Below are 24079 nucleotides of genomic sequence, written 5' to 3' on the forward strand. Positions count from 1 at the left end.
AAATTGCATTTTGCAGAGGTTAGTATGGCAATGGATTTGAATGCTTTGATTCTGCTCTGTCAGTGTAGAGTAACGTGGCCCAGAATCATGTTTGGTGGCAGCGGGGGTGCCAGGCTGGGAATGATCCCTGTGGCATAGATGGCTGTGTAAGTAGATGGTCCACGTGAGAACACCTGGAATTAGACACGATGGCTTAGGGAGGTGCTGATGGAATCCCAGCACTTATCAGTACACGCCTAGAGCGAAGGAGCTCCTGGACTTTATTATTATGGTCTGGAGCAGCAAAACTAAATGAAAGATAATCTCTCCCGGGTCTCTGGTTTTAAGTAATCACTCATGCAGGTAGGTTGGTGATCATGGGAGGCCACAGAGGTACTTTGTTCAGAAGTTATTGTTTCCATTAGAAAGAGTAATGATTTTCATATACCGGCAAGAACAAACCCATGTTATCATAGGCTGGGGATGAGAATAACAGGAAATCTCCAAGTTTACGGAAGTATCTGGTCTATATCCTAGGAGGTAATAGGTGTTGTGAGAGGTGCCAACACATGTCAGACAAGAGATTATTCATCATTGTTATTTTTATTTTGAAAATTAACTCCCCAAAGGGGTCAGGTTGTGCTGTGCCTCTCAAAGGTATAATTCCACTTGAAACTATAAGCTGTTTTGAGATGATTTGAGCACAAGAATGTGTTTGGTTATAGAAAATGATTTCCCCAGCTTTCCTTGAAATAAAAAATTGCCCAACATGCTTAGGAAATGGGAATTATGGTGGACACAATATTATTTTCTAGATGGATCACCTTATAAACGAAAGTTCCGTCATCCAGTTAATCGTGAAAAATTGTCTATTTGAAGAGAGAATAATTGCCAAGGAGCAGGGAGGCCAGTGTTATTGTTTTTTCTTTTCTTTTTTTTTTTCCTCAAAAACAGGGGTTTGATATCCATTGCATTTCAATTGCATTTGGACTTGTGCATGAGGCAGCTAGGATCCCAGCCGAAGAACCTGGGTCTGGAACCTGAAAGTGGGTTAGGAAGAGGAGGCAGCTGCCCTGGGTTGGCTTCTGGAAGGTTGAGCTGGGGCTCGGCCAATCAGCTGGGCAGAGCTTAGGTGGTCCTGTTTTATTGCTAGAATGTTCTCACAATCTCACGGAGCCTTCAGAACTACGTGTTCTGCTTGCTTTTCTTCTTTTAATTTCAAGCCTGTTTGCTGTGACATAAAGCATATACACACAAAAGTATACTAAATGGAAATATGCCAATCCATGAATGAAAGTATGAAAACCACTTAATTCAAGAGTATATCATGCCAGCACCTCAGAAGACCCCCCTTCATCGTTATTCCCCATCCTCCTCAAAGACAACCACTATCCTGATTTCCAACATTATGCTTTTTCAATTTTTTCTATTTTTAAATTTTATTTTTTTATTTACTTTTTGGAGATGGAGTCTTGTTCTGTCGCCCAGGCTGGAGTGCAATGGCACGTTCTCGGCTCACTGCAACTTCTGCCTCCCAGGTTCAAGCAATTCTCCTGCCTCAACCTCGTGAGTAGCTGGGACTATAGGCACATACCACCATGCCCGGCTAATTTTTTTGTGTGTGTTTTTAGTAGAGACAGGGTTTTACCATGTTGGCCCAGCTGGTCTCGAACTCCTAACCTCAAGTGATCTGCCTGCCTTGGCCTTCCGAAGTGCTGGGATTACAGCAATGAACCACCATGTCTGGCCTCAAAGATTTTTAGTTTGAAAAAGTGGTAAACCTACAGAGAAGCTGCAAGATGATTATAATGACACCTGTCTACCCTTCACTTAGGTGCACTAACTGTGACTATTTGCCACATCTACTTGATCTCACCTGGGAAATTCTTAACCACCCACCTTGGAAGCTGGCTTTTGGGCCATCAAGTGACACTCTGGCCGGTTTTCCAGACAGGCACTCCATTTGCTGAAACCCGACCGGTTCTGAGTGGCCATGCAAAGACTCCTGGTAAAATGAGGAGGGCCACATCCCTTTGGAGCCTCTGAGGAGAGTCCAGGTTCAGTTCTTTGGGAAAAATAATTTATCAATCCATCCGTGAATTCATGCATTAATTTCTCCCCCTGCCTATCCCTCCCTTCCTTCTGCCTTCTTTTTCTTCTTGCTTTTCTCTTTCAAGAAATACTCCCTGATCACCGTGGGCCTCTGTGGCAGGTGCTGAGGATGTGCTGGTGGGTGAGATGGGCCTGTCTTTGCCTTCACCATCTATCTACTGGGTGTGGGGGAAAGCTTCATTAATATGTAGGCAATGGCAAAAAGTGGTACACAAGGAAGTATGGGATACAAGGGGAATACATAGGTATTTTCTATTTACATAGGTATTCCCTCCAGTCTAGGACGGCTTGGGAAGGCTTCCTCGAGGCAGGGACTTCAATCCAGAAGGACACAAAGAAGAGAAAAGGGGAAAAATTGTTTCTGGCTAGAGCTACTTTGAGTCCCATGTACTTGGAGTACCAAATGGATGCAGCACTCAAAAACATGCAGCCATTTGCAGAATCCAAGTGACTCAACAGGGTCTGGAGGGGTGGCCCCTCAGGAGGGATTGCTGTCCTGGAACTGGCTGTACGGAGTTGGTGTGGGATAGACCAGGGCAGCGTCTGTTGGCGGATTTTGGTGTTGGAAGAACAGAGAGGACAGGGAAGGTAGCGCTGGGTGTGGAGCATTTGGAAGGATGCAGAAGCGGGTGGGGTCTGTGCCAGTTATGGTGGTTCTGGGCTTAGCTAGATGTGGAGGAAAATGGGAAGGGCCTCGCAGACCTGCCCACAGTATTTGGGTTTGGAAATTTTCCAGATTTAATTCTACTCTTTCCCTGGGCAATGGGATATCTTCAGATTCTCCCAAGTCTAGCCTTAAAATCCTGGATAGTAAGATCTGGAAGGCAGAGATATTTTTAAGAATAGAGTTTACTTTTCCTCATTAAAAACTAATATATGCTTATGGAAAATTTATAAAGTACATAAAAGCAGAAAGAAGAAAATAAGAGGTGGTATTTTACTGGATTGTGGATTAGTCCTAGAAATTCTATGGAATGGAGGGTGGCCAGATTTATTCCTTTTAATGTTTATTTGATGGGAAAAAACCCAAACAACCCAACCCTGTACTGTTTTCAGAATTACCCCAATGCCCAGGTTCAGAATATTAGCTTATTAATTATCAGGAAAATGATAGAGCTGAGGAAGGGCCAGTGGGAGAACCCAGCTGAGGTGGGCTGAGATGGAAATGACCTCTCCAAAGCACTGAGCCCCATGAGTCATCCCTGGGGCACCTATTAGCTGTGAGCTCCATTCATCCTTCCCGGAGGACTGTCCCCACCTGACCAGTCACACTCACCCCAACCCAGAGCCTCTGAGGGTCGGAGCCTTTCTCCATCTGAGCCCCAAGCTTCCTTTTCCCCTCGTTCTCCACACTAACATTCTATGATTTCCCCCTTAACCTCTTTATGAAATCAAACAGTGGAGACCTTGTATGATTTTTAGAGTTGTTTTTTCCCGGTTGGAGGACTTATTTGTTTACTTTGGTTGACATTCTGCTTTCTTTCAGGAAGGATTTGTGAGAGCCTAGCATAAAATTCACTTTCTTAACAAGAATGTCAGATGGAAGTAAAAAAAAAGAACCCCAAACAATAGTAATAAGAATTTTTGGAAACGGTATTAATAACATTATGGAATGGTCTTTGGTTTGGCCACAGGTGTCCTGGTAGTCAGGGCCGAGGGGACAGATGAGGGCTTGTGGTTGTTTGGTGGGCACCATGCTACCTCTGAGAAGAGAGGTGCCCTGCTGCTGGCCGCGGCAAGGAACTGATCACACAGGATCTCACATGGGGGACATCGACCAGGAGAGGGGTCCATGTTGTCACAGCAGCTTGGAGCATGGGAGCACACATATAATCATCACTTAACAATAGAGGAGACTTGGAAGCGAGGGACCCGAAAATGGGAACCCTTGCTAAGGGCACAGGCAGCTGTACGCCAGAGCCCGTGGGCCACCCCGAGGAAATGAGCCCTAAAAGCCAGCCTTGTGGGACAACAGAATGTCACACCCAGGTCCTTCCCTCACCTGGAGACCCCTAAGCGAATTCCCACTTCCCACAGGAAGTAGTTCAGACCCTTGGGATACCTGGCGTGCTCCTCCTGACCGGGGTTCAGTTTACCTCCTGCTTCAGCCCTTACTTGCCTCCTCCAATCCCAACCTCCTCCCATCCTCAGGTGACCTGGTGCTTGACCCAGGCTGCCGAGGGGTGGCTGGGCCCTGTCTGCTGCTGAGGTGGCTCCTTCTGAAAGGACCCCCTGGGGGGTCTCCCGGGGCTCGCTCCTGCCTCTTTCAGTGTTTTCCGACCTGGCTGAGCAACCCTGTGCTTTTCTACCGACTTCTGGGCCAGGTCATCCAGTCCTCCAGGAGAGAGGCCAGGGAGCATTCCATCAGCCCCACCTCTCCAGAGTCGCGGCACACAGTAGGCACTCAATGGTTGTAAACTGGATCCACCTACAAAGCTCCTAGAGCTCGTGAGACCTGGGAAACAGCATTCCATAAAATTGAGTGACAGAGCCCTGCGTGGAAACGGAGGCCTGGGTTGGTGCCCTGTCCTCATCCAAGGGGAGGGGAGGAAAGACCTAGAAGGAAGATGGGAGTCCCACCCCAGCCTGCGTGTTTCTCTGGGAAACAGGTTTCAAGTGTGGGGAGGTGGTAGAGGGCTGACTTCATGGCCAGCGCTGTCCTGGGCACCCTGGGTCATGGAAGGGAGGTGGAGCTCGGTTTTCCATCCGGGCCTCAGGTGGACTCAGAGGAGGTTCTTAGAGAACCATATGGGGCGTATCAGGTAAGCACGGGTGCATAATGCAGAGAAACAGTGCTCGCTGCAATTAGAGGAAGCAGAGAAATAGGAGCTGGAGTGGTCACTAAAGGCACGAACGGCCTTGACGGTGGAGTGGGGAGAGGCAGACACGTTGCTGGCACAAAGAGCATGCTGGATGACAGGTTTCGTGGCTTGTTTGTTGCTTTAATTGATGTGGACAGGGCATTCCAGGTAGGAGAATCCAGGCAGGCTAGGAAGGAGCTTGGCTCTGCGTGGGGCATGAGGAGACGTGCTGGTCTCAGTGGAAGGTCCCCAGAGGAGGGGAGGCTCAGGGACCGGCAAGGTGGCTGAGCCTCAAGCACCCTCCGCCGAGCACCCTGCAGGGGCCTGGGGCACATGTTCTAGCCCAGATGTCTGCACCAGATCAGTAGAATTTTCACAGGTTAATGGCTTCGTCTTGATTGTTTAAATTTTGTAAGGCGTTGGGACCCCTGACGAGTAGCTCTGAAAGGAAGTGGATTGCTAATAAATGCAAACTGTAAAATATTCATTTGAGATGATTATTTTATATTATTGCATAAGTGCAAAATGAATGAACTTTCTGCTTACTTATGGTGGAATCCACAACTATCTGAGCGATTTAGTGAATGAAATATTTAACCTAATTTCTATGCCTTAAGTGACCTAAGGATAAATGTTATGGTTTAATGTTTCAGTGTTAGAGAAGGAACTAAGGGAAATAAACAGACTTCCAGGCCTCCTGCTGGCTTCTGGTAGGGAAGGAGCATCTCCTGGGCCAGGAGTCCTTGGGAGTCTCCAGCACCTTCCCGCCCCTCACAGAGGGTCAGCGGCCATGCACAGCCGTGCTGCCCAGGACCCGGGGTGAGCAGTACCCTCAGCCCTCACTGTCAGGAGCTCAGGGCTGGGGAGGGGACCGCAGGGGCCTTGGCCATGTCCCTTCCCTTTCTGGGCCCCGTTTGCTCCTCAGAACAAGGTAGGCTTGGACCAGGAACTCCTGGGGCTTTGTCAGCTCCCATGTGGCAGGGTTGTGGGTGCTGGAGGCTGCTGGGAGGTTTCGGCGGGGCTAGGACTACGATGGCTGCCAGGACTTGAGGGTGGAGGCAGGGACACAGATTCCTCAGAGGCGGCATCGTGAGTGGGGAGGCAGGAAACCCGGGTCTGTGTCCTCCTGGGGCAGTGTGGTTCCAGGACCCAGGTCCAGTTCAGTGGCCAAGGAAAGCCCTCGCCTGCCTGGGCCTCTCTGTGCTGCCGTGTCCCTATCCGGCCCCCTCTCCGCTTTTGCATCCAATGCATCTGCACTGCCAGGGCTGCCAGGTGCCCTGTGTTGCCGTAGCCCTTGAAGACGGACCACCGCAGCCTCAGAAAGGGGCAAGCGTCACACTGCGGCTGCTTCACGGACACCTGCAGCTCCAGGAAGCTCGGGGGTGAGTGTGAGCCATGCTGCTCCTGTCCCCAGGGCCCCGGTCCAGGCTGCACTCCCGGCCTTGCCTCCCAGCTTGACGTGCACTGCTGATGAGTTGGTCTGTGCAGAGCCTGTAAGGCAGCTTGGACTTGGGGAGCTGTGGGTTTGGTCCTGCTTGTGCCCGGGGCTCTGGGTCCAGGTAGCCAGTGCTGAGCCCTCTGTTACTGCAGCGTGGGGCTGCTTTCCCTGCGGTCCTCGTGCTTGGGCTCTAGCTTGGTCCAAAAGGCTTTCCTCAGGGAGCTCCCCATTTGAGCTTTGGGTCTTGGCGTGGATTGGAGCACTGTCCCTTGGAGGTGTTGGTGCTGTCCAGGTGCCGGCCAGTGTGGAAGGGGCCGGCTCCGGAGGGTTTACCAGCCCCTTTTGGTTACCAGACTCAGGCACTTGTGAGGGGTTGGTTGGTTGTTTTCTTCTGGATTTGGATTTGTCCTTGGGGCAGACATCCTTGGATCTTATCAGGAACCATGGCCTGCAGGACACTGCTGCGGGGAGGGCTCCCTGGCGCTTGGGGAAGCTTCAGTCCAGAGAAGACAGAGGACTTGACTGAGCTCATGGTCAGGGAGTGTCAGAAAGAGGACCAGGGCCCCAGGTCCGGCTCCAGGGCCACCTCCTCACTCGGCATCCAGTGCTCAGGCCTCTGGGCTCTGGCCCTTGCTTGGGTGAGCTCGGCTGTGCTCAGTGACTTTGGGCCACGGACTCTGGCGTCGTGTCCTCCAGAGCCTTCTCTGGTCACTCCCAGGTCTTGTCAGTCCTGAGGATGCCAGGAGACGCTTTCTAAACACGATCTGCGTGCTTCCTTATTTTTTGTTATCTTGGCTGTTTGACAAATAGACTTTGGAGCTGGAAAGACCTGAGTTCAAATCTCAGCCCCACTGCTGACCAGCTGGGTGACATTTCATTATCCATAACATGGAGAAGATAGTGAGAGTCCACAAGACACCACATGGAAGGCTCATAGCACAGGGCCTGGCACCGAATAGGTGCTCTTTATGTGATAGCTTGTATGATTGGCTCTCCACACCCACCCTCACTGCCACCCCCAGCCCCAGCCTTCCTTTGTGCCCATTTCTGAGTAGTAAGATTTCTTACTAACAGTTTCTTGTACTCAGCTTCCCCATCACCTTCCTTCCATTTCAGCAGAACCCTTCGGAGTGGAGCAAGTGATGGGAAATGCTCTTATCAGGCACCTGGGACCTAAGCAGGTGCCCTAACCAGCAGCAGCTGAGCACTGAGCCCCGCGAACACCTGTGCCCAGGTGCAGGTGCCAGCGAGGGTGGCTGCCACTGTCCAGCCCCGATCTCTGGGGCAAATGAATGTTCCAGCCACAAACATCCCCACAGCAGTCCCGACAAACACCTACTGGTTTGGCATGCACTGTCGTGTGTGGGAGCTCTGCTTACTGGCTTCTGTCTTGGCATGGTCTCTGCAGAAGGAAGCCACCACAGACTTGGTGGCTGGTCTTCACGTTGGGTTGAAGGGTGATTCAGTGTCCCAGTTTGGATTGTAACTGCTTTATTTTTTAATTTTTTTTGAGACAGAGCCTCGCTCTTGTCGCCCAGGCTGGAGTGCAATGCTGCGATCTTGGCTCACTGCAACCTCTGCCTCCTGGGTTCAAACGATGCTGGGATTACACGCATGAGCCACTGTGCCCTGCCTGTATTGTAACTGCTTTAAAAAAAACCCTTCCAGTGCTCCTCAGTTCTCTTAGAATAAGCTTCTAGACCCTCAGCCCTGCCGGCATGCCCATTTCCATCTTCCTAGCGCCCTCTGTGACCCTTTGCCCTCCTATCCACTCTGAAGATGTGGAGGGCCTACCTGACCTTCCCCTAATACCATGAACACAGGTGGGTCCCCTCTCCTCATTCCAGCCCCAGCTCCAGCATCACTCCTCTAGAGGTGGCCCCAGAGCATCCGTGTCAAAAATCCCCATCTCAGTTCCCAGCTTCATCCCTGTCTACTTTCTTCATGACATTTATCACAGTTTATAGCTATTTTATTATTTGTTCCTTTCCTTTTTGGTCCACATCCCCCACTACAGTGTAACCTCTACAAGGTGGGAAACTCCGCCCACCTGTCACTGGTGTGTCTGCAGTGCTCAGCTCAGAGGCTGGCAGGCAGAGCCACTCATTAACATGTGCTGGTTGTGACCTTACCATTCCCAGTAGTTCTAATACCTCCACATTCCGAGATGACAAACATCCCACTCTTCAAATACCACATTCAACATGTCTCCCTGCTCCACTCCTCCAATTTCCCCTGATGCCCCTGAGATACAAGCCCCAGGTGCTCAGGGGGCCCCTTCCCAATCCTCAGGCTTTCTGGCCCTGTCTCACTTCATCATGCTCACTGGGGGAAACCACAGTGCTGGGGAAACCCAGCCCTTGCCTTGCCCCTTGTCCTTACCTGTGCAGCCGGAGAGACACCTGTGGGCGTGCTGTTGTCACGGTTCACATTTTCAACCTCATGTGGGCCCATGATACTGCCCGGCCGGGTGCTGGTGGTTCCTGTCCACACTTCCCATTCTCCAAGGTGACTCTTATGTACCTTCTCCCTCCCTCAAGCCCCCAACACTCCTCCTGCCCTCTCTCTCAGCTGTTGACCTTGCCAGGTAGAGATAATTGAGAGAGCTTCCTCCAGCTCCTCCTGCCAGATCTGCCACTTTCTTCCTGGTCCCTGCGAGGCCCTGGCTCTGTCCACTGCTGCTCTTGGTCCTGCCTCCTGGGTTCCTGGCAGCGGCCTTTCTCTCCTCCCTCGATCCTCCCGTCAGCACACAAACATGCCACGATTTCTCCCATCTTAAAGACCCTCTCTAGGCCTCTCCCTCCCCCAAGCCAGGCCCCCTCCTCTGCTTCTCATTTACAGGGAGACTCTTGGAGAGCCGTCCACAGGGCTGAGTGCTGTAGGCGCTTCTCAGTCCTCGCCCTTGCCTGTCAGCAGCCTGTGACATGGCTGATTGCCCCTCTCTGTGATGCGCCTCCTTCCCTTGGTGCCTAGGCTGCCACCTCACACTGGCTTCCTTTCTTCTCACCACTGGGGCTGCCTTTTCTCTTCCTCAGTTTCCCCCACTCTGAATTCTGTTGTGCTCCTGGGCTCTGTCCTTGGACTCCCCGTCTGCCACTTGTGCGCAGACTCACATCTCTAAATGTAGCTTCCTGCCATGTGCCTGCTGGCTGGACTTCCCTTCTGAGCTCCCAACTCACCGTCCAGCCGCTTCTCCAGAGCCTCCACTTGTCTCGGGTGTAGAACCTGAGTGCCTGTAATGTCTCCCCAAATCCGATCTGGCTGCTGCTTGTCAGTAATGCCAACTTCATCCTGCCAGTGTCTCGGGCCAAAAGCCTTGGGATCATCCCTGAGTCCCTCTCTCTGTCTCCATATGTCCAGTCCTTCAACAAACCCTGTGACCGTGACTTCAAAACACACTCGTCCCTCATTACCTTGTGCCACACCTCCTCGGTGACAGCACTTCTCGCTGGGGAAGTTGTAGACCCTTCTACTGCTCTCTAGGCCCTGCCTTTGCCCTTCTTTTTTCTTTTTTTTTTTTTTTTTTGAGACAGGGTCTCGCTCTGTTGCTCAGGCTGGAGTGCAGTGGCAGGTCTTAGCTCACAGCAACCTCTGCCTCCCAGGTTTGAGATTCTCATGCCTCAGCTTCCTGAGTAGGGATTACAGATGTGTACCACCATGCCCGGCTAATTTTTGTATTTTTAGTAGAGATGGGGTTTCGCCATGTTGACCAGGCTGGTCTCAAGTGATCTACCCCCCTCAGCCTCTCAAAATGCTGGGATTACAGGCGTGAGCCACTGCACCTGGCCCCTTTGTCCTTCTTGAGTCTTTTCTCAACCCGGCAGCCAGAACCATTCTGCTAAGATCAGGCCTGGCTGTCCTCAGTGCGTAGATCAGCAGAGTGTGGCTCACCTGTGCGCTGTTCCTGGCTGCAGGTAGCAGAGGTGGAGTCTGGGAAGGAGCCAGGGGTTGAAGTTCGGAGTGCCTGACTCACTGCCCCCCTGGTATGGACAGGGCCCTCTGTGATCTGTTGCTTCTACATTGTGTTCTTGGTGAGGAGGGCACGGATGCCTTTGCGATTCTCAACTTCCGGGAGCTGGCGGAACTTTTCTTCCTGTCTTGCCTCCACTCCTCAAGGCCTCAAACTATCTCATAACGCTCAGCTTCCTTGTGACTCCTCTTCTTCAACCCCAACGACAAGCAGCCAGCTGAGAGAGCCTCCAAAGTCAGAGACAAGGAGCTTGGCAGCGAACCTGCTGCCAGAGGCGAGGCCGTGATCTTGGAACATGGAAGCCCAGCACATTTGCTTGTCCTAAAAATACAGTTCTTAAAATAGACCAGTCCGTGTGGGAGATAGGGAACCTGTCGAGTGCAGTTCTGAAGGGCTTGCTCCGCCAAGGGGACAGGCTGACTGGGGCAGCGCCTGGGCAGGGCTGTATGCCCCAGGGGGTGCCCTCAGCCCTGGTGGAAGCCATGGCCTGGGTTTGGGGTACCCTGTCTGGCTCTTGTTCTTCAAACCCCATCCAGAGGCAAGCCAGTCTCTTACCTGCTATATGTCTGCATATAGGGAAATCTGAATTGAAGCCCAGCCTTGAGTTAGGCCTTGCAAAAGCTGTAAACAACAGTTTGTGTTTAGGGTGTGAGGCTATAAATAGCCCAGGAGGCCTGAGGGGGTTTGAGATTTAGTGAACCGTGAACAAGCTGGAGACAGGCTCCTTCTTCCTGGGAATCCCAGCGCCCACTAGAAATGTGAACTCCTTTTTGCTCCCTGCCCCAGCCTGCCCCAGCCTGCCCCAGCCTGCCCCAGCCTGCCTCAGCCTGCCCCATTAGACAGGGCATGGTGAGGTGGATGGCTGCAGGGACTGAGGCCTTTCTGTAACTAAAGCCCAGCCCAAATATAGGGAGCAATGGCTGAGCTTCTGTTTTAACTCAGCAAAACAAGGTGCGAGTGTGTTCCCTTACCACAGAGTCTGGAATTGTTTCTCATGACCCAACACTTGGCTCGGTTTCAAAAAGGAAGCCTCTCCTCTTGGGTATCATGACCAGGCTCCTCGTAAGAGGTGGGATGCAGCCGAGGGGGGCAGTCTAGAGGTTACACATTCTGAGCGACTTTTCGGGGTCTGTGGACACTCAGACCCTGCAGTGTGTCGGGGGCGGGGTGGAGGAGGGGATGGTGAGCATCAGTGGGTTTATGATGAATGCCTGGAGTTGTTTGCGTAATTGGGGCTCTGTGTGTCTTTTTCTGGAGAAAGAGCTTCTTTCACATTCCTAAAGGCTCCCTGACTCAAAAACCACAAGCTAAATGATCTGTAAATTTTCCTTCAGCTCTGAGAGCCTCTGATCCTATTATTCCAAGTCAAGAAATTTTGAAAATTACAGGATAGAATTCTTTCTCAGAACAGATGCTAGGGATTTGTAAGTTTCCATTCCCTGTGCTGCCCTGGTTTGCTGGATGGACAGATGTCTTGGAATTTTCAAGACCTCCAGTCCTCAAAGAGGTTCTCAGCTGCTGTCCTGGTGAGCTGCACAGGCCTCCCTGCACGGTGACTGTGTTGTTGGACCGAGTGGAGTTGAGTGGGAGGCGCTAATGACCAGATTTCCTGCACTGTCCCCTGCTCCCCTGACTGTTCCTCACTCAGCCTGACAGACTCACCCCTTCCAGTGTCTGCGGCATGTTTCCACTGTCCACCTTAACGGTTCATGTTTTCTGGAATGTTCTGCTCTTCCCCCTGTCCAGGTTCTGTCTGTCTTCAGGGTCTGGTCAGATGTCTTCTGGTGGGGCTACAGCTAAACTTAGTTTGCCTAGCCTGCCTCTCCTCTGAATGCACATAGTTTGACATTTTTTTCAGTTTAAAAACATTCATTTTAAAAATGATCTTACAGTTAAATTGATGTTTTTGGGGCTGTGCCGTTCCATGACTTTTAACCCATGTTAGCACTGCCATAAGCAAGGGGGACAGGACAGCTCCACCACATCCTGCAGCATAGTCATCCATTTTCGCATTGCTATAAAGAACTGCCTGAGACTGGGCAATTTATATAGAAAAGAGGTTTAATCAAGCTCACGGTTCTGCAGGCTGCACAGGAAGCACGGCTGGGGAGGCCCCAGGAAACTTACAATCATGGCAGAAGGCGAAGGGGAAGCCAGTGTGTCCTGCGTGGCTGCAGCAGGAGGAAGAGGGTGAAGGGGGAGGTGCTGCATACCTTCAAACAACCAGATCTCCTGAGAACTCACTCACTATCATGAGAACAGCAAGGGGGAATCCTCCCCCATGATTCAGTCACCTCCCCCAGGCTCTTCCTCCAACATTGGGGATTACAGTTTGACATGAGATTTGGGTGGGACACAGAGCCAAACCATGTTACGCAGCCACACCCTGCCCCATCCTAACCCCCGGAAATCACTCATCTCTCCTCTGCCACCATGGGTTGGTCTTTTCGAGAATATCAGATGCAGGCTGGCTTCTTTCCCTCAGCCTGACACCCATGAGAGCCATCTGAGTCGGTGTGTGTGTCAACAGTTGGTTCCTTTCAGTGGCTGGGTACGTATCCATTCCCATAACGTCTTATCCGCATGTTCTCTTGGTGAATTTTGCCTCACTGCGTGCATGTCTTATGTCACTAGATGCAGGGAGGCAAGGGCAGTGTGTGGTTCGTTTTTATAACCTTTCAAATGCTCTGCAAACAGTAGGTGCTCAGCTGTTGAATGGGTGAATGAATGGACCACAGCAGGTAACAGGAAGGGGAAATTAATTTTACAGAATTTTGTATTTCCTATATCCTAAAAAATCTCCTGTAAACGTAACCCTCAATTTCCTGAATTAAAAATGATTCATGCTGGGGACGGTGGCTCACGCCTGTAATCCCAGCACTTTGGGAAGCCAAGGCGGATGGATCACTTGAGGTCAGGGATTCAAGACCAGCCTGGCCAACATGGGGAAACTCCATCTCTACCAACAATACAAAAAATTAGCCATGCGTAGTGGCAGGCACCTGTAATCCCAGCTACATGGGAGACAGGAGAATCACTTGAACCCAGGAGGTTGGAGATTGTAGTGAGCTGAGATTGCACCACCGCACTCCAGCCTGGGTGACAGAGCGAGACTCTGTCTCAAAAGAAAAAAAAAAGAAAAAAAGATTCATTACCTCTCTGTATTCTGTTAGTAGCTGAGACAGGAGAAAAACCAATCAAGGCAACCTAATGACAGGGATTTCCTTCTCCAGACTCCCTACCTACTCACCTTTCTGTCTCTTTTTCTGGTAAGTATTTCCTTGCACCTGCGTACAGGTCCCCGCTTCTTACACCCCACCATCGGGAGTCTCTGACAGCTCTCACACAGAAGAGGAATGCTGTGGTCCTGGAAGTTGCTAGGTAGGCTCCGAGTCCCAGTTGTTTCATTTCTCTGGACCTCCTGGTGCTGCAGGAGAATGACATGGGCTCCAGACTGGAAGTTACCACACATGCCTTGTGATCCTGGCTCTGATGGGCCTTGCTGTGTGATCTTGCTTAAGTTGCCTCCCCTTTCTGGTCTTTATTTTCATTACCTTCTTTTGTATACATCGGTTAAGAGATGAATCTGGTGGTTTCTATAGTCTCTTCAAGCTCTGAAACAGTATGATTTTGTGAACTCACATACTCATACAGACATAAACACAAGGAGGATTTGCTAACGAACTTCTTCATTCTTTGTTAAATAGAAATGCCTTGCTTGTTACTGCAGAGGCTCAGGTGCTCCGTCAGCGAGTATTTAAGTGCCTACTATGTGTGGGTTTCAAACTTGAGGCTTTAAGTGTTTGTAGGAAATGGAAACACTGATGTCTTTCTATTCTGTAACTGAGGAGTGGAGAGGGAAGGAAGAGGTGTGTGTTATCCCGGCCCTGTCTCATTTGTGTGCATCATTCTTCTTTTTCTTCCGCTTCTTTTCCTGGGATCGCCACATTCTCGTTGGTGTCTTACAGATGAACCTCTTCAGGACTGAATGACCAAGTGCCCCAGAAACATGGATTGGTGTGGGTGGTGCCCGAGCCTGACCTCTGCCTGTTTTCTCATACATGGTTCACCTTGCCCCCAGCAGAGGTGGAGAGTAAGGGGCTCAATGGCTATTTCCCCAAAATATGTTGGTTGGTGTGGAATTGGGTACAACCTGGTACATTCTGTGAGTGTCAGGGGCCTGCTTCTCCAGGCCATGGGCCATGCCTTCCAAGGTTTTTTTTTTTTTTTTTTTTTTTTTTTTTTCTGAGACAGGATTTCACTGTCACCCAGGCTGTAGCACAGTGGTGCGATCTTGGCTTGCTGCAGCCTCGACCTCCAAGGGCTCAAGCCATCCTCCCTCCTCAGCCTCCTGGGTACCTGGGACCACAGGTGTGTGGCACCATGCCTGGCTAATTCCAGGGCTTTTTAACAGGTGGTCTCAGGAGTCTCCTTTGTGGAGGTTCAGGTCACTCTGGGGATGGATGGAGTTGGGGCTTAGGACTCCTCTCTCGACTCCTGGGTCAGAAAGTGACTCCGTCAAACAGGCATTTTTATGGTCTCAAGTGGGTTTAACAAGAAAGAAGTCATGGAGGCAGTGAATGAAGACCCAGTTAGTGAGGGACGTGGTGGACCTGCTGGTGGCTCGCAGTGCTCATGATGTAGGGTGTGAATGTCTTTTGTCTTCAGCCGCTTGCCTTGAGGAGGGACACCATTTTGCTATCATCTTTACCCCCAGAAAGAACAGGTGGGGAGGAGATTTGTGTAGGACTCTTTTTCCCCATATGGAGAACTCTATGGCCATTTTGCAAACATTCCCCATCCTTCCAAATCCTCTCTCCCCCTTCTCCTTGCCAAACGTACACTGCCAATTATACTAGACTAGCAACAAGGAGCTTGGAGAGAAAGGCTGCTTTTAGAGATGTCGTCCCAAGCGCTAACAAGGTGTTCTCGATAACCGGAATCAGCACCGCCCTCCTTCCGGTCATGTAGCCCTGGTCACCACAGAGCATGTTTATGCTTGGGGAGTCTGTTTCCCGGTGTTGGGGTCGGAACCATTCCTGGAGTCATTTCCTGGTTTTAATGCTCATCCTTTCCCTTTCCAGCCATTAAAGCTTCTGGCCTAGAAAAGCCTGTCTGGCTGGCCTGACCCAGTGCTCCGTTTCTGTTATCTCTGCTCAGCAGCGGGGAGGGCGCTGGGGACAGAGTATGTTAGAGAAGGCCCCTCTGGAGAGGGGCCTGAAGAGACCCAAGGACACCCTCCTGGCCGCAGGGTGCCTGCTCCCTCCCTGGCTGTCCATCCTGGCAAGAGGGCCTCAGTGGGCAGGGTGGACGCCTGCATGCCTTTGGTGCTACCATGACAAGGTGGCCCTGGCCCAGGAGTGGAGCGGTGCCTGGGTTCCCTGAAATGCCTCAGAGCCATGACTTTCTGCTTCTCGCATCTTCTTTAGCTCAGTCTCTTAGTCTTCCCCTGAACTCGCGGACTCTCGGGTTCTCTGGCCAGCATATTAAGGAGTTGGGCTGGGCAGCCTCTGCGAGGGTCTTCTTTACTGTCAGCTTAAACAGTTTCCATAAGGTTGTGTCGGGGACACCTAGAAATAGGTTCCTTTGAACAACAGCATGCTTGTTGGCTAGCGAGACCTTCCAAAGGAGTGAGATTGGGTTGGGGATGGGATTTCAGGCTGTGTGTGTAAATTCAACATGATCCTCCGTGTGGAGAGGAGACACACGGGTGAAGGCAGGTCCTGGTGGTGGGGCAGGGGTCACAAAGCCCTGAAATGAACAGTGAAGTCGTGGAGGGGCCCTTTAGCAGAACCCGGGATCGGGGCACCAGCAACCCTTTCCTTCCCAGAGGGGAAAGTGGTTCACTGCCAGAAGCGCTTTAGAATCGTTAGAGGACAGGAGATTAGCCACTCAGGTGATGAAACTGAAAGCCGGGGTCTGTTTGTTCTGCTGCTGAGCAAACTTGGTAAAAATGTTCATTGAGATGGAAAACAAGAACACAGACACATTGTGAGCCCTTTGGCCTTTGCCTTTGACCCTGAAACCTGACTATTTCCTGGAGAAAGCGAGTTTGCCTGTCTCCCCACGCCTGTGCCTGCCAGAGCCCCGCCCAGCTCCCCGGCACCTGCTCCGACTCCAGCTCTCATGGAAGCAGGGTTTTGCGATGACGTCGTGGAAGCCAACAGCTCCCCTTTCTCCTCTTTCCCAAGCGTGGTGTTTGTGATTCCAGAAATAAGTTGGGCTCCACCCTCAGAGTGGCAGGCATTGATGGCCTCTCATTCACGGGCTCCTCGGGGATTGCCTGAAGCCAATGCTGGCGTGCCTGGGCTGTTTCTCCAGGAGGGCCATGATGGCACGTTCGTGTCAATATTACCTGCAGAAGAACCTTCCATCTTTTTTAACAGGCAATTCTGTTCAGGAGTATGAATTGGAGCCAATTAGGGCTAAAAGTATATTCCAAAATATATATAGTTATATGGCATATTACGATATTTTGGTCAATAACTGATTGCCTATACCACAATGGTCCCATAAGATGCTAACACTGTATTTTTACTGTACCTTTTGTATTTTTAGATCTGTTTAGATACACACGTACTTACCATGTGTAACAGTTGCCTACAGTATTCAGTACAGCAACACACTGCACAGGTTTGTAGCCCAGGAGCCACAGGCTGGATGACTGTAGCCTGGGAGGGTAGGAGGCTATCCCATCTAGGTTTGTGTAAGTATACACTTTGTGTAAGTACACTATGATGTTTACACAATGACAAGATCACCTAATGACACACTTCTCAGAATGTATCCTTGTCATTAGGGGACACAGGACTGTATAGGTAATAAACAGATAAATTAACAAATGATTTCTGACCACCCCATACTGTAGGCTGAGGGCTCAGGCCCCTCTGAGGGCTCCTGTAGGAGGCTCTCCTGCCTCTGACTCAGTGCTGGGGGCTGAGGGGGGCTGCAAATTGCGGGCTTAGTCTTGAGCTGTGATATGGGGCAGGATGATGACATGGGGAAGGACGATGATCAGAGACAGAGCTGAAGAGGGACCAGGGCTGACCCAATGCCACAGGAAGTGGCTGGAGTTGTTCTCTCTTGTAGGGACCTGAGCTGGGGCTTACTCTCACCAGGCTATTGTACAGAAGCAGGCGATCCCCTCATTGTCCCCACTGGGCTACCAGGCCGCCCTCACCTGTCCTTGGGCCAGCAGAGCACTTCTTCTCCATCCCAGGCTCAGGCAGTGCTTGTGCATCCTGCAGGGGTGTGGGCCACCCCAGCCTCTGCGCACCCTGCTTTTGACTGTTCTTTGTGCTGGAGGCGAGGAGTGAGTCTGGGGACCTGCCCAGGGGGCTCCGTGGCTGACACAGCCGGCCAAACAACTGCAGATGTCAGAGATGTTTTAAGAAACTCCCTTCAGGGCAATCAAGCCCTTGCCAAGTGGAATCACTCTGCATTTACATGGGTGGCTTCTGAACGTGGCCTTGATGAATTGTGCTCTGGCAGGGCCTTGACAGTGAAAAATGGGGCAGTGAGATGGAGCAGGAAGGCGCGGGGTCTCTGCTGGGCTGGAGCCTGCACCTGAACCAGGAGTCTGGAGCCACTGGAAACAGTGGGTGCCTCCGCCAGCCCCAGGGGGGAATGCACAGATGTGCCCTCATCGCTCAGCTTCTCTCTTTGTCTCTCTGCTCCCTTCGTGTGCATTGTCTTTCTCTGATTTTCCCTCTGTCTCTCCAGGCTGAAATGCAGCATCAAACACACGCTCTCCTGCTTTCTTGCTTTGTCTCTCTTACGCTTCTCTTTCTCCACCTTCTCTTTCCTTCTTTCTTATTCGATTTTTAGATTATAATCAAAACCACTGGACGGTGAGCAGGGACAGGAGGGACATTTGAAGAGGGTGGATATGTTGCTGTCTTGATTGCGGTGACAGTTTCCCAGGCGTGCACATAGGCCAAAACTTAGTGTTACACACCTCAAATACGTGCAGTTCATGTGCAGCTCTACCTTAATAAAGCTATATTTAAACCCCCCCACTCATTTTGAGTAGGAAAGCAAGGAGAAAATGTTTTTGAATTTTTAACTTTTAGAAAAGCCTGTATTCTGCTTCCCTGTGAGGTAGAGGGAGACAGAGACTCAGCAGGGGGCATTTCTTTCTGGGGTTTGAGCACTGGAAGATTATTATTATTGTTATTATTATTATTTGAGACGGAGTCTCGCTCTGTCGCCCAGGCTGGAGTGCAGTGGAGCGATCTCGGCTCACTGCAAGCTCCGCCTCCCAGGTTCACACCATTCTCCTGCCTCAGCCTCCTGAGTAGCTGGGACTACAAGCGCCTGCCACCACGCCTGGCTAATTTTTTATATTTTTTAGTAGAGACAGGGTTTCACCATGTTAGCCAGATGGTCTCGATCTCCTGACCTCGTGATCCGCCCACCTCGGCCTCCCAAAGTGCTGGGATTACAGGCATGAGCCACCGTGCCCAGCCTGGAAGATCATTATTAACAGTGCAACAGCTACCGCCATTCAGTGAGTGGTTTAATCAGTAGGACAAGCCTATGCAACAGCCCTTGCATTTGTCCCCAGAGACTCAGGGAGGGTAAGCAAAGTAGTGACCTGCCCAAGGCCACGCAGCTGGTCAGGTGCAAAGCTCTGCTTCCCGGCAGGTCTCTGGAGCATGACTCCCCTCTAATACCAGTTGTGGGATGGGACAGGTGCGCCTGGGAGTGGCTGGCAGAGAGTGTGTTGGAAATCGTTTGGCACCTACCCTTGAGATGTAGTTTGAGATTGAAGAGAAAATGTCTCTGCTTCTCTGGCTCACAGGCAGTCACACTCTTCCTTTCCTCCCTCAGCCACTTGTGCATTTCCAGCAGGGTACCTTTGGTGCTGGGGGAAGGACTCTTTATGATCCCTTCCCTCCAGACTTTGACTGGCTGGCTATTGAAGTGAGTGGAAAGGCCACAGGATGACTCTGCCATGGGTATTGGGTGGGCTAGTGGTAGGGGCTAGCTGTGCAATCAAGGGGCTATTAGGAGTGAGGTTTCCTCTTGGGTGGGCCTCCTAATTAGTCTAGGATGACATTAAGTAGCCTCTCTTTTTTAAAAAAGGCAAATCTGGTCAGATCTTGGTTTCCAGGTTTTTGGAATATCCAGGCAAAATTGCCTTGGCACCTTCTGAAATCCTAGAGAGGTAGTGTAGCCCACTTGCTGGGGCTGACTTCTGTTGCCAGCGCCTCACCTCCATCTGATTACAGGGTATTGGTTGGCCATATGCTTCAGGGATTTGAAGGAGGGTTAGCTATGTCTAGCGCTTGGCGTGTTCTTGGAGAATATTGGGCAAGAATATGATTCCCTGAGTCTGGGGGAAGGAGGAGCTCCAGTGAAACTTCCAATCAAGACGCCAACAACGCATATGTGGGAATCTCTCTTCTCTCACTCTCAACCCATAGAAATGTTGGATTAGTTATAATAGCAGCAAAGACATAGTTGAATTCAAAGGTGAGGTTGGGAGATTTCCAGGTGTCAGAAGCCAAAATGAAATTTAGAGCTGAAGCCAACTGGCCTTATTGGAGTTTCCACAGTAAACCCCTTAAGGGCTGAGGTTTCACAGGCTCTACGGAGCTGGAACCAAGTTTATTGTACAAAACTGGGAACAAGAAGGGACTATCTTTTCTGTCATTAAAAAGTAGAAAAATTCTTCCCATTGGCTCAGGAACACGGTATACCCCCGTCCCCCAAGCAGTAGCTTCTAAGAGTTTCCTTCAAGAAGGAGGGATACCAAGCCTAAGCTGTATATAGATGTGAGACCAAATCCTGCACTGTCAGTGTGGGCAGAAACTCTGAGCTGAGAACATAACATAAAATGTGGTCCAGAATTAGTGGTACCCTTAAAACTGTGTCACATATAAGTGTAAAACTTCTTACGAAAGATGATTCTGGAACACAAGGCACATATGAAGTTCCCAGGGGAAAATTGGGGGACTCCCAATGTAGATAAACCCTTACGCAAAAATTACAAAGCAGACTAGCAAATTGACCACCACAGGAGATAATCCACAAATGCTGTGAAAGACAATTTATGTCTCAGAAACTACAGACAACAGAGCAATCTAAGAAGGCTGTTAGATAGATCAAATATGTGTAAAATGTTTGAAGAGACAAAATAAGAAATAAAATCCATAAGACTTGAATAGGAGATAATGGGATGAAACAAGTGTTTTTTTTTTTTTTTTTTTAAAGAATCAGTTATTCTAGAAATAAAATATGTAATAATTGCAACGAAAACCAAACAAGATGCCAAAAACCTTCTAATAGATGGGATAAACAAAAGAATAGACATATTGCTAAAGAAAGAGTTAGTTAAGGCCTGGCGTGGTGGCTCACGCCTGTAATCCCAGCACTTTGGGAGGCTGAAGCGGGCGGATCATGAGGTCAGGAGTTTGAGACCAGCTTGACCAACATGGTGAAACCCTGTCTCTACTAAAAATACAAAAATTAGCCGGATGTAGGAGGCTGAGGCAGGAGAATTGCTTGAATCTGGGGGACAGAGGTTGCAGTGAGCCAAGATTACGCCACGGCACTCCAGCCTGGGTGACAGAGCAAGATTCTGTCTCAAAAAAGAAAGAAAGAAAGAAAGAAAAAGTTAGTTAAGCATAAGATGGTCCTGAGGAGATCCACCGAACTGTGGTTTAGGGAAGTAAAGGTGGAAAATGTGCACATGAAGGTCCAACATATATCTAATGGGCATCTCAGAGGAGAAGATAGAGACAACAGGAGGGAGGCATGCTTGAAAGTAATACAGCTGGAGGAATAAAGACAGACATAAGCCTTCCTACTGAAAATGAACATGGAATTGCAGGTGGAATAAATAAAAGCAAACATCCATGTGTGGTCACGTCAGGGTGAAACTACTGAACACCAGAGATAAAGAGATACCTTAAAAAAACCACCAGGAAAACAGCAACAGTGAGACCTCATTAGTTTGGGTAAATATAAAACAGGGAAAATGCAAGATAAGGGCTGGGATGCTTTCTGTATTTTAGTATGTCTTCCTAAAGGAGTGAATAGGGGAAAATAGGATACTTTTGGTTCTTCAGTCTGCAATCAGTCTGCACTGGCAGTGTGATGCTGGCCTTTAAGAACAAAAGCATCTGTGTGTATCTGTTCCAGTGCTTTTGAAGTATGGTTCACCTGATGTGTTTCCAGGGCTGTCTCTGCTCCACCGACACCTTTCTGGGATAAACCTTCAAACATGGGCTGTGGGCCTGGGATCCCCTCGACAGGTGCTGCCAAGAATGAAAATGTGATCTTTGCAGGGTGCTTACCTCCTATTAATAAGGAAAGAAAGCAAACTAAATTAGTGTTGGGAAGTAAAGTGCCACATGAATCAGCTTTCCTCACTCCGAAAATAACTTGCTAAGAATTTATAGATCCCCTAAGTTCTGCTGATTTTTTATATTGTTTACTTTCCTCTCCAAAATATCAAATAATTCACAGGTGGTAGGTATGGTGGCTGTATGGATAATTTGAAATGAGAAATGGACAGCAAGAGAAATTTCCTTCTAGGGGGTCAGTGCTGGGGTGACTCCCTAAGACTAATGGTGCTGGATTAATAACCTGGGGCTGCTTCAGTATTCATGGCTTGTTCCCTCTGAAGGCTGGGATATTTCCCACTTTTATGTCCTGCACAAAACTGTAAAGCAGAGATGGTTTCATTGCAGCTATGTGCGTAATGAGATGCGCAAGAGCTGCTCTTGCCCATTAATCAGCGTTTGGGGGAGGCTTCTGGAAGCCTGACCTATTGCCGCGGTAGCTGATCTGAATGCAATGATTTTCCCCTGTGGGAGCCGAGGCTGCAGGACCTGAGAGCTGGCTCTGGCAGCCTGGGGGCCCTGGCCATGAAGTTGTACTGCAGAGAGGAGGGATGGTCCCATAATCAGGGCACACAGGCAAATGGCTGGGGTTTCTTAAATGAAAAGGCTGCAGGGCTTTGGAAGGAATCACAGGATGTGTGGTTTGCAAGAGTCCACCTATTTCTGAGGTCCATCTCGCCAGCCCCTCTGGCTTTACTGGGGTGGGGGAGGTAGAGGAGGGTTGGTGTAGCTACATTCAATAGGGATTGGAGTGCAACTCTGTGCCAGGCACTGGGCCAGGTGCTGGGGAGACAGCTGAATAATTCAGGCATTCCCTCTGCCATTAAGGCGCTCTCAGGGGTGTGGGGGGAGGCAGGGACCCAAACTGCTGATTTCAATGAGCTAGACTGGCGAGGCGGGAGAGATGTCAGCAGCACACAGATGACGACTACTTACCGGCTTTGGGGGTGGAGGGTGGGAAGAGGGGCCCTGTGGTTTGAGAAGGCTTCCTGGAGAAGTAATGTCTGAGCTACGTCTGAGGAGTAATTAATATTTGGCCAAGAGTCTAACCAAAACGGCTCATGCCTGTCATCACAGCACTTTGGGAGGCTGAGGTGAGCAGATTGCTTGAGCCCAGGAGTTAGAGACCAGCCTGGGCAACATGGCAAGACCCTGTCTCTACAGAAAATACAAAAGTTAACTGAGTGTGATGGCGGATGCCTGTGGTCCCAGGTACTTGGGAGGCTGGGGCAAGAGGATTGCTTGAGCCCAGAAGATGGAGGCTGCAAGGAGTTGTGATTGGACCACTGCACTCAGACCTGGGCAACAGAGCAAGACCCTGCCTTAAAAAAAAGAAAAGAAACAAAAAGATTTGACCAAGAACAGGAGAGCAGACCCATGAAGGTGGAAGTGAGATATTTATCCTAGCAAGGGGCCTGCCAGGGATGGAGCTGGTGGAAGCACAAAATGTGAGGCAGGCAGAGGTGAGGCCTGCGAAGGCTGGGTAGTGGATTGCTGCTCAGGCCCTGTGAGAATTCTGACTGAATCATGGTATTCCTACATGTCCAGTGGGGCAGTCATCCATGGCGCGGCCTCATGTGTGATTTGGAATGTACTGTGGGAGTGGCAGGCCCGGTGGGACAAGGGACATGACCCAGGAGAGCAGGCCTAGATTTCCTGCTACCTGTGGCCCCCCTTGCCAGAATTCCCATGTAAACCAAGACTCTAAAATTAGTTTCAAAAGATTTTAGAGACCTTCATGGGTGCTTTCCAATAACAGGAAAATAAGGACTGTGAGGAACGTTTCTCTAACTTTAGACCCAGAAACTAAGGGCTGGGAAGATGGGTGGCTGCCTTTTTTTTTTTTTTTTTTTTTTTGCAATGGAATCTGTCACCAGGCTGGAGTGCAGTGGCACGATCTCAGCTCACTGCAACCGCCGCCTCCCGGGTTCAAGCGATTCTTGTGCCTCAGCCTCCCAAGTAGCTGGGACTACAGGTACGTGCCACTACACCTGGCTAATTTTTGTATTTTTAGTAGAGACGGGGTTTCATATGTTGGCCAGGATGGTCTCGATCTCCTGACCTCATGATCCACCCACCTCGGCCTCCCAAACTGCTGGGATTACAGGCGTGAGCCACTGCGCCCGGCTGGTAGCTGTTTTGACCTTTTTCTGGCTACTTTAATGTTCCTTCCCAAAAAAGTCTTATCTTTATGGTGGTGGCTTTTCTTGGGAGGTGGTGGAGTCAGGCCTGGGCTGGACTCCTTCCCTGGGATTCGTGTGAACCATGGTTGAAGTCTGTGCTTCAGGGCTCCTCCATCCTCCTTAGATGGCTTGAGAAGAGGGTGGGAAAACAGGTGAAGAAGGGTCAGTGGCTCGACATTATCTTTCTCACCTCTGGAGATAAAGTAGGAAAAAAAAAGAAATGTCTTCGGTTTGTATTTGGATAC

The 24079-nt window shown here is 50.2% G+C and overlaps 1 protein-coding gene and 1 long non-coding RNA gene across 17 annotated transcripts in view; one reads left to right on the forward strand and one right to left on the reverse strand.

Annotated features, from left to right (window-relative positions):
* CAMTA1 (calmodulin binding transcription activator 1) overlaps positions 1 to 24079 on the forward strand; it is a 953012-nt gene that overhangs the window by 207996 nt on the left and 720937 nt on the right. The gene's annotated exons all lie outside the window — the stretch shown is intronic.
* On the reverse strand, positions 5013 to 9138 carry LOC110743738. The gene is made up of 2 exons (XR_002523246.2): positions 8713 to 9138; positions 5013 to 5333 (listed from the first exon to the last, which is right to left on the reverse strand). It is a non-coding gene; the product is annotated as an uncharacterized LOC110743738 (long non-coding RNA).

Source organism: Papio anubis, chromosome 1 (assembly GCF_008728515.1).
Source record: "Papio anubis isolate 15944 chromosome 1, Panubis1.0, whole genome shotgun sequence".
In the NCBI taxonomy this organism is placed as follows: Eukaryota; Metazoa; Chordata; class Mammalia; order Primates; family Cercopithecidae; genus Papio; species Papio anubis.